The sequence below is a fragment of the Diospyros lotus genome, chromosome 12, assembly GCF_014633365.1.
Source record: "Diospyros lotus cultivar Yz01 chromosome 12, ASM1463336v1, whole genome shotgun sequence".
NCBI classification, from domain to species: domain Eukaryota; kingdom Viridiplantae; phylum Streptophyta; class Magnoliopsida; order Ericales; family Ebenaceae; genus Diospyros; species Diospyros lotus.
Genome location: NC_068349.1, coordinates 17,645,095 through 17,654,252, shown reverse-complemented (window position 1 = coordinate 17,654,252; position 9,158 = coordinate 17,645,095).

The following is a 9,158-nucleotide window of genomic DNA, read 5'->3' as shown; positions in this document are numbered from 1 at the left end:
ATGGTTATGAGAGGTTGCTATTGGATACCAGGGCCTTAATAGCATTTGGACAAAGTTGAAGCTTAGCAGGACAAAATGATCGACAGCTACATGGAGCGATAAACAGCTTGATGTTGTCGATCGATGCTCCCAAAACTGTAGATCGTTTGTGTTCTATCTACTGTACATGAGGAGAGTCAACCACATGAAAATAGTCAACCGGTTTCCTTATGCGATCGACCATTTTTGGCATTTTCTGCATCTCAGCTTGGTCGCTTCAGAGCATTAAATGATTTTATGCAAGTGATGGGTGAGGTATGGGGAGTAGGTGGAGGCATGGACTACAAGAGGGGAGAAGGGATGGGCATGACAAAAAGGAGTTGTTGGAAAGGAGAGAAGAAAATAGATTGATCGAGAGGGTTAGATGAGGCTCCCGTGAGTTGTTCCTTTCTGCGTCTTCTTCTTCCTTGTTCTTCTGCCATTTCCATTCTTCTTCTTCTACTTGTTGTTCGCTTCTTCTCCTTTCTTGCTTGAGTTGTGGTCTTGCTCGTTCTTGCTCCAAGCTTGACTAGGACAGTTTCCTCATCACTCATTCCCTCATAGAGAGATCGTTGGATAGCCAAAGAGCAATCGAGGAAAGGATCTTGCACAACTTTGGGTCACCTCTATCAAGAGGGTCCAAGCACAACCCCGTTGGAGGGTTCCGTGGTAGCTGGGGCGTGAACTGACTAGGTCCTTTGCACTTGTGGAGGTGGGCTGGTCACCCTGATACTTATAGGGACAATGAGATTGTTAGAAGTTTGCTGGTCAATGAGGACAATTGACAATTGACATAAGATCTTTCTCTGAAAGGTATATCTAAAACCCCTATGGCATGGGTTTTTTTTTTTTCATTTATTGCATATGGATGATGACTATCAAATCATGCAAGGTTGATTTTGGAATCCACTATGTTTTTTTATGCTTTCATTGTGTTATTTTTCTGTTGTAAAATGCTTTAATTTTAAAACCTTTGCATAGATCCACACCAAGTTGGTGTTTTTGGCATGCTTTCTATCGCCACCCTTCACATAATGTGAGGCACGTTCCCTTATTTCTCCCACTTTCTTCACTTGGTTCTCAAACGATCAACCCGAAAAATACTCATGAGGCTAGGCGAGATGGCACATCCTTCCCCTGAGGGTCGATCACATTACTAAGGGGAATGGCATAATAGTGGGAGAAAAGCCTTGAAAGGCTCATAATTATAATACTCAAGAATTTCTTAAGGTCTCAAGTGTAATTATTTTAGGGCATAAGTGAAATTTTCTAAAATTTTGGGGTAAAAATGTAATTTCACAAAATTTATAAGGATTAAGTGCAAATTTTGGAAACTTTAGGACTTGAGGAAAGAAGGCCAGAGTGAAAAAAATTGAAAGGATGAGGGCTAATCTGCAAAGGTAGTGTGAACACTACAAATGCAGTTAATGACCGCATTAGCCGCTAGCATTACAGTCGAATCCTGGTCGTTTAAGAGTGCCTTAGGCCATCATGGCCTAGATCTAGGCCTTCCGATGCAAGGCACGGTTGTGATTGGTCAAAAAATCTATCAAAAAGGCTATAAATAGTAGGGAAATGAGCCAAGTGTTCTACAAAAATTAAGTCATGTAATCCAAGTAATCGAGGGAAAGTTTGAGAGTTTTCTTAAGGGACTTTTGTTCTCCAAGTTGTAGAGATTATTTCAGGAAAGTTTGAGGGAGTGTAGTGTCGATTTAAGGTGGTTTTAAGTTTTGCTAGAAAATTTAGAAGTTATCGAAGCCGAGATTTAACGGTCAAATCGAGGGTGTTCCAATTGGAGTTATTGTGCAATAGGGGTACCATTGAGTTCAGGAGGAAAAACTGAGCCAAGAGGGGAAGAGAAGTGCAAGAAATATGGCCAAAACCAGTCACCGACAGCGTGGAAAAGGCCGAAGAAGACTACCGACTTTGGACGCGTAAGAGCACACACTAGGCAAGTGCCTGCGAGCACGTGAGGGCGCGTGTGAAGGTAAGAAAAAGAGAAAAATGTCAAGAAGAAGAAAAAAAAGAAAAAGGGCAAAAATAGAGAAAAATTGGAAAAAAAATTAAAAAATTGAGAAATGTAGTTTTATTAATTTTTCAAAAATTTTGGCCAAGAAATTTATTAAGGCACAAGTTTTGAGGTTAAGGCACGCATATCGAGAAAGCCTAAGGTCAAGATGAGTGGTTCACTTGAAAATTTTATATTTGGTATTATTTCCTTAAATGAGCATGAGATTTCGAGAGATTCGTCAAGTTTATGTGATATTGTGCATCTTGTTACACATATGCATATTCATTTTATATTGCCTTGGTAAACGTGATATTGTATTGGATATGATATTATTGGCATATCATTATTTGTGTCATACATGTTAAACATGATGGGGTGGGATGTTGCCCTAGTAGTTTGACCTGCGTTTCCTCAAGTATGATTGTTGGAATGACCACAGGGGTGTCCCATGCCATGTGTTGCTTGTTGGGATGATTGCATAGGGTTTCATGTCAAGGCTACAATGCTAACAAAAGCTACTCTAAGGTGTCAGTTGATTTTATGCCCATGCATACATTCATGAAAATTGTTTTAATCCTCATTTAGAAGTTTTATCATCTAATTTGGACTTTGTCCCTAGGATATTCAATGTTCTAAGCGAGACGAGTAGTGGGAAAGGAAAAGAGGTTACGGAGATAATTATACCAGTAGTCGCGTAATAAAGTCCTACACCCGTGTTAGGACAAGTTGTGAGAATCACGTTAGAAAGCATGTTGCAGCTATTTTAAGTTAAATTTGTCTACCAGATATTGTAATTGTGTGGTTATTGAAGACAATTTTGTATAGATTTACTTCCTTTGTAATTACAATATTCCCTTAGCTTTTGATTCTTCGTCTGCAAGTGGTTAGTTTACCATTCCTTAGCTTATCATTTGGAATGTTAAATATATGCATGTTAGGGATTTTTAAATACGATATTGTGGGAAGAGAGAATATATATATATAATCCTAAAATAGTGACACACCTTGGAAAGGCAAGTCGTTACAATAATAGTAAGAGAAAATCCATGTGAAAGCTCCTTGGTGCCTCCCCAAGGGGATTCATTGTGTGGTAAGCGAGAGTGTTGCAAAGAGTTCCCAAGCTAGAAATGTATCCTTACGCAAGTGGACCTTATAACTCTTGGCATAAAGGATGACTCTTTACCTATTTCCCATAGACGACACCAAATTGTTGCTTCCAGAATACAACAATTAAATTTATTTGTCTTAGAGAACAACCTATGCAGAGTCCAAGCAAGAGCTCAAGGTTAGTGGCACCATAGAAGGGTCGATGGGTGCTAGGCTTGATCCGCTATCCAAGAGAACTAGGAGGATACAAGGAGTCTTCGGATGGCTTCTGAGAGTCTTTGGGGGACTTTCTCTCTGAATGGTCTTCAGAGGGGTAGTCTTCTGCTGGGTCTGAAGGATCTTCAAAAGGGTGGCACCGGATGAGTCTTCCACAAAGGAACAGTTAGAAGGGACCTAGGGAGCTTCCCCACGCAAGCCCTCTGATACCTAAGTTGGATAATGATGCCATGAAATAGAAATATGAATGTATGTCTGTGTGTATGTGTGTGTAGTGATCTTCTAAATGGGTGTCTTCAGATGGGAGTGTCCCAATGGGTTTAGGATGAAGTGAGGTCCATGTCTTTGGGTCTAGGACCTTAAAGAGAGAGATAGAGAAAAAAAAGGTCCCCTTATCATGTAGCAGACAGGTATTTATAGGCATTGGTACGTGACACTTGGTGTGTTATGTTTGTCCCTACTCTTCGAGTGAAAAGGCTTCGGATGAGGCCAAAGGGCTTGGAGGTACCTTCAAGAATGCCTTGAAAAGTATCCTCTAGAAAGGTCCTGAAGACTTTTCGGAGTCATCGGATGGCTAAGCCTGCAAGAATCTTTGAATGAGACTTGGGCCTCTGGGATGCTAAGGGCTAAGATGGCTCAAATACTCTACGGAGTCTCTGGAAGACTCTTACCCAGAAGACTCTTCAGGGTCATCCAGGTCTTTAGTTGTCTCTAGGATACTTAGAGGATTTTTAGATTTTATTTTTTATTTTTCTAGGGAACCCCACAACACCAATCATGTGTCTTGAGCATCCACTATCCAAGAACCACTTGGAGCTCCATTGAGATTTTGATTTTTCCTGCACACATTTCAAAAACTTGTTTTTGGTATCCAAATTTTCTTGGGTCTGGCATGATTAGCATATTCCAGGAGTGTATTCTTAGGGACCCATGCCTTCTTAACTAATTTTATTTTATATGAACTTGAGTAGGCTTTGTGCCCTTTTTCATAACAAGAGAAGCATGTGCCAAAGAAAGGCAATCTTTCTCCATAAGAGGGATATTTTTCTTTGGGTTTTTGCCAAAACTTATTTCTAAAGGTCTTTCGATTAGGCTAACCAAACGTGTTTTCCCTTGATTTGTTATTATTAACATAATTTCTACTTTGCTGATTTTTGACAAAATTATTTTTCTCTTTTGTTAGGTTTTTCAAACTTTCATTTTCTTTTTCTTGATTTTCAGTTTTTGAAAAAAGAGAAACACTTTCTATTTCAAAGTTTTCAATTTTTAGTTTCATAGTATGATTTTCTTTTCTTAACGAAGTCATTTCATTTTTCAAAGTAGTATTTTTTGTAGAAACCTTTTCAACTTTGTCAGATACATCATAAAAATATCAAGTAGCTATTCATATGTCAATTCGAAAGAAGGAGTATTTGGTTTACCTCATCCTCAAGAGCCATGAAAGCTACACTTGCAGCCTCTTCTTGAGTTTTATCGTTTTGCTCATTCTCTTTGCTATCACTCCATGCAGCCACCATTGCCTTCTTCTTAGATTTCTTGAGCAGCAAACACTTAGGCTTGATGTGCCCAGGTCTCTTGCAATCATAGCAGATGATTGGCTATTTCTTTTGAGATTCTTCCATCTTCTTATGAGGCTTCGTTTTGTGAAGCTTTTTTTTTTCATCAGCATGTTGTATCTTCCTATTATAAGAGCCAGCTCATCGTCTTCATCACTATCATCCCTTTGATCTTCCTCTTCCTTGGACTTCAACACAATAGTTCTTTTCCTCTTGTTGTTGTTGTTCTTTTCTTCTTCTTCTTTGAGTTCCATCTCATAGGTAATGAGGGACCCCATCAACTCATCAAGTGTAAGAGTCTTGATATTCTTTGACTCTTAGATGGCAGTGACTTTAGGCTTCCATTTCTTTGTCAAACACTTTAAAATCTTTCTAATAATTTCATGGTTAGGATAAGTTTTGCCAAGAGATTTCAAATTATTAATAATGTTAGTAAATCTAATAAACATTTTAGAAATAAACTCTTTAGGTTTCATCTTAAACAGTTCATAACTATGGACAAGCATGCCAATCCTAGTTTCTTTGACTTGATCAATCCCTTCATATGTAACTTGTAACATATCCCATATTTCCTTAGCTGTGTCACAACCTGAGATTCTATTAAATTCAGTTAGTGAAAGTGCACAATACAAGAGATTCATTGCTTTAGCATTACTTTGTTCCTTCCTAGTATCTTTTTCATCAAAAAATTTCTCAAGTTTTGGAATTAATTCCCTATCTTCTATAATGTTAGGCACTTCTATACCCTGAGTTATGGCTCTCCATGCATCATAGTCATTTGCTTGAACATATATTTTCATCCTAGCTTTCAAATAAGTGTAGTTTGTGCCATTAAACAGTGGAGGTCAATTTGTGGACTAACCTTCGATTGTACCATTTCCAATAATGGTTGTCATAATGTAGTATTGAAGACAAAGATCATAACAAAAAGAAATAGACCACTATAGCAGATTATAAATCTGCTTTGATACCAATTATTGCCCAAAAAAATACCCAAGAGGGGGTGAATTGGATTTTTCAAAAATTTATAATTTTAGCTCCTGTTGAAAACTTTTAAATTGTGATCTTGATAATTAGTGGTTGTAGTAGAAATAAGAACAATAATAACTAATAGAATTGACTAGCAATGGCACCACAACCTAAGAAGGGGTGAATTAGTTGTTTTAAAAAATATTAAAACTTTGTGGAGATTTTGAAAGAGAAAAATGAAACTAAAGAAGCACAACCAAAATAAATTGCAAACGGGACACAAGCGATTTATAATGGTTTGACTAAACCCAGTTTAATCCACTACCTTAACTCCTCACTAAGAATTTTAAAACATCTACTAAAACCTCCTACTTGATTACAAGTAGGCCTTCTTGTAATACCCGAGAATTTCTAAAGGACTCAAGAGTAAATTATCTTGGGGCAAAAATGGAAATTTTAAATAAATTGAGGTTATAGGGTAATTTCTTACCATTATGAATGACCGAATTGACTGCAGGGAGTGCCCTAGAGCCGAGATATCAAAGTAAAATGGTACAATATTGACAAGCATTTCGAGATAGGATTTATGGTATTAAAAGAAATCAGGACAAAAACGATTTTCAGTACAACCAAAATACAGCTATGATTTAGGCTGCAAAATCGAATTGTCGTATGGGACTTCCAAGAAGTCAATGGAATCTTGAAGGGGCTCCAGTTTTTCGTAAGTAACAATCCTGAGGTGGTTTGGGAATGAAATAATAGCCCGGTGAGGACATTGGGGCAGATTCGTCCTTATCGAGTAATCTTGGGTTATTAATTTTGAGTTTTCGATATCGAAATGCAAATTAATCTGATGTTTAAAGGCATAATTGCATTAAAGGAATTACCCAAGTGAAATTAAGATGGAAATTTGGGTTTAATGTGCAATTTCCTTTAGATTATAGTGTAATATATAGTTATACATAAATATATACATATGTGCGTGTGTGCTGTGGCAGCTTCCAAGAAGCTTTATGACCGAATTGCTTGGAGTAGTGGCCAAGTCTCGTTGGAAAAGTGGTGGCCAAGCCTGCTAAAGGTGGTGGGGCAGTGCAAAAACTATAAAAAGGTGGAGAAGTGAAGCAAAAAAATGGAAGTGAGATATAATACCCAGTATTTAATATCAAAGGTATTTCTAGAAGTTATTAGGTCAAAATGAAATTTATCAAAGTTTTAAGCCAATGTGTAATATTCAAAACTTGAACAAAAAGGCAAGCAACCAAACCAAGACAAAACTTGGAGGGTTAAAATGTTTAAAGAGTCATAGAATGTCAAAAACAAGGGATTTACAAAGGTTTTGGGTCAAAATTACGCGATTAGGGGCATTCGGGCTAAAGTACAGAATCTAGAAATTGATGGAGGGTGGCCAAAACGTGGGTTTTTCTAGACTTTCAAGGGTGTATTGATACATTCTAAACTTGTGGGGTCTAATGGAATAAGTGAAAAGTCTAGGGTTTGAGAGATAGGGGTAGAATCGAGAAATACCAAAAAATGAGAGGTGAAACTGTAATTACTAGAAGTTGGGTGTGAAACCTGCAAATCACCAGCCAACTTTGCAGCGACCGTCGTCAGAACTAGCAAGAGGCACTAGGATGTGCTCCAAACCATGATGGTTCGAATGAACCTAGCCATTAGCCGAGATCTATGGTAAATCAATGGGAATTCATTTTTAAAGAAAAATCGAATCTGGCCAAAAATATTGAAGCAATTTCATCGTGATTTAGTTTGATTTCAAGGCTTGTAATGATCATATTTGAGTCTTAGGAGGTGGGAAAGCTTGTTATTGGTTGAAAATTGGGTATAAATAGGGGTCGAATGGCCGAGGGTTTCAAAAAGAAATCAAAGTAGATTGGCCGTGTTTTAGCAAGAATCGAGTCTTGAGAATAAGGGGCTTTTGTTCCTCGAGTGTTAGGGAGTGTTTCTGGAAAATTTGGGAGCATTTGGTATAGGTTTTAAGGGGTTTTGGGAGTTAATCAGAAAATTGGGCCTCGCTGGAGCTGAGACCTATAATAGCCCATTTGAGGTTTTTTCAGTGTGTTTTTCCGACGATTGAGGGTACCCCTAGGATCGCCTCTTCAAGTACTTCAAGACGTTATAGCTTGTTTGGTCGTTGGAGGTCATCGCCGATGGTTGTCGTCGGAGAAGACGACTGGAGAAGATAAGGCGCGTGTGCTCATGCGTAGACTTCACTCTCAGCCACTCTCTTGGCCTGTGAGGGCGCGTGAGGTACAGAAAAAATTTGAAATTAATTTTATTATTTTGGTAAAATTATTTTATGAATATTTATGTAAAAATATTTGGAGAAACTAGTTGTTTGGTATTTATTATGGATTTCCGAAGGAAAGAAAGGTTTGGAAAAATAAAGAAAATTGAGGAAATTATGGGGAAAATAGAAATATTAATTTTATAATCATAATGGTAATTAGGAGATGACTTGACTGTTAGAAGGAAGGATTACATGATTTTCGAGGTGTGACACGCTTTTTGAGACAAAAATTAGCTTTTTCTTAATTAAGGTGAGAGGTTAGAATCTAGTCTTACCGTTGTTTTGAAAGTGTCTTGATGTGTGTGTAGTGAGTTCAGGTGAGCGGTTATACCCTCCAGAACTTGAGATACATCGTATAGGTGTTTTACTTGTGCACTTGTAGCATCATATGCATATTATTCATTTGGAATGTTGCATCAATTGTTTTATTTATGAAAAGTCGATGCATGGCACACGTTTTTCTCATGTCATCGAGGTCTTGATTTTGTGTTATTCTTATCGGGTGGGGTCTTCTTGAGAATGGGGCAAGGTTAATCCCAATGATCGGGTGACACGGTAGGGCACTCGGGGATTAAGTATGTCGTGGCAAGGTCAACCCCAATGGTGTGTGGAATGGATTTTTCACGGGAGGTTGAGTATGCTAGGGAGATTTCTCAGGTTAGACATGTTGCATGTGATATTTATCTTTATATGTCATGTACATGTGTTATTCATGCATTCAGTAGACTGTATCGTGCCATCACTTAGATGTTTTATCATCTAATATGGGTTATGCCCCTGGAACATTCTACGTTCCAGCTAGGGACTTCTGCAAGGGCAAGGACGTGGCCAATTGAGGGTCAATGGAGTTTGGAGTGATAGCTGAGGTACCGTTTTTGGGTCGTTAGTATTTATTTTTTGGTATATCTATGGACGGGCGCATGGATAGCGTTATTATCCTTTTGTGGCATTGTAATACGTATCTTGCTATGTATGA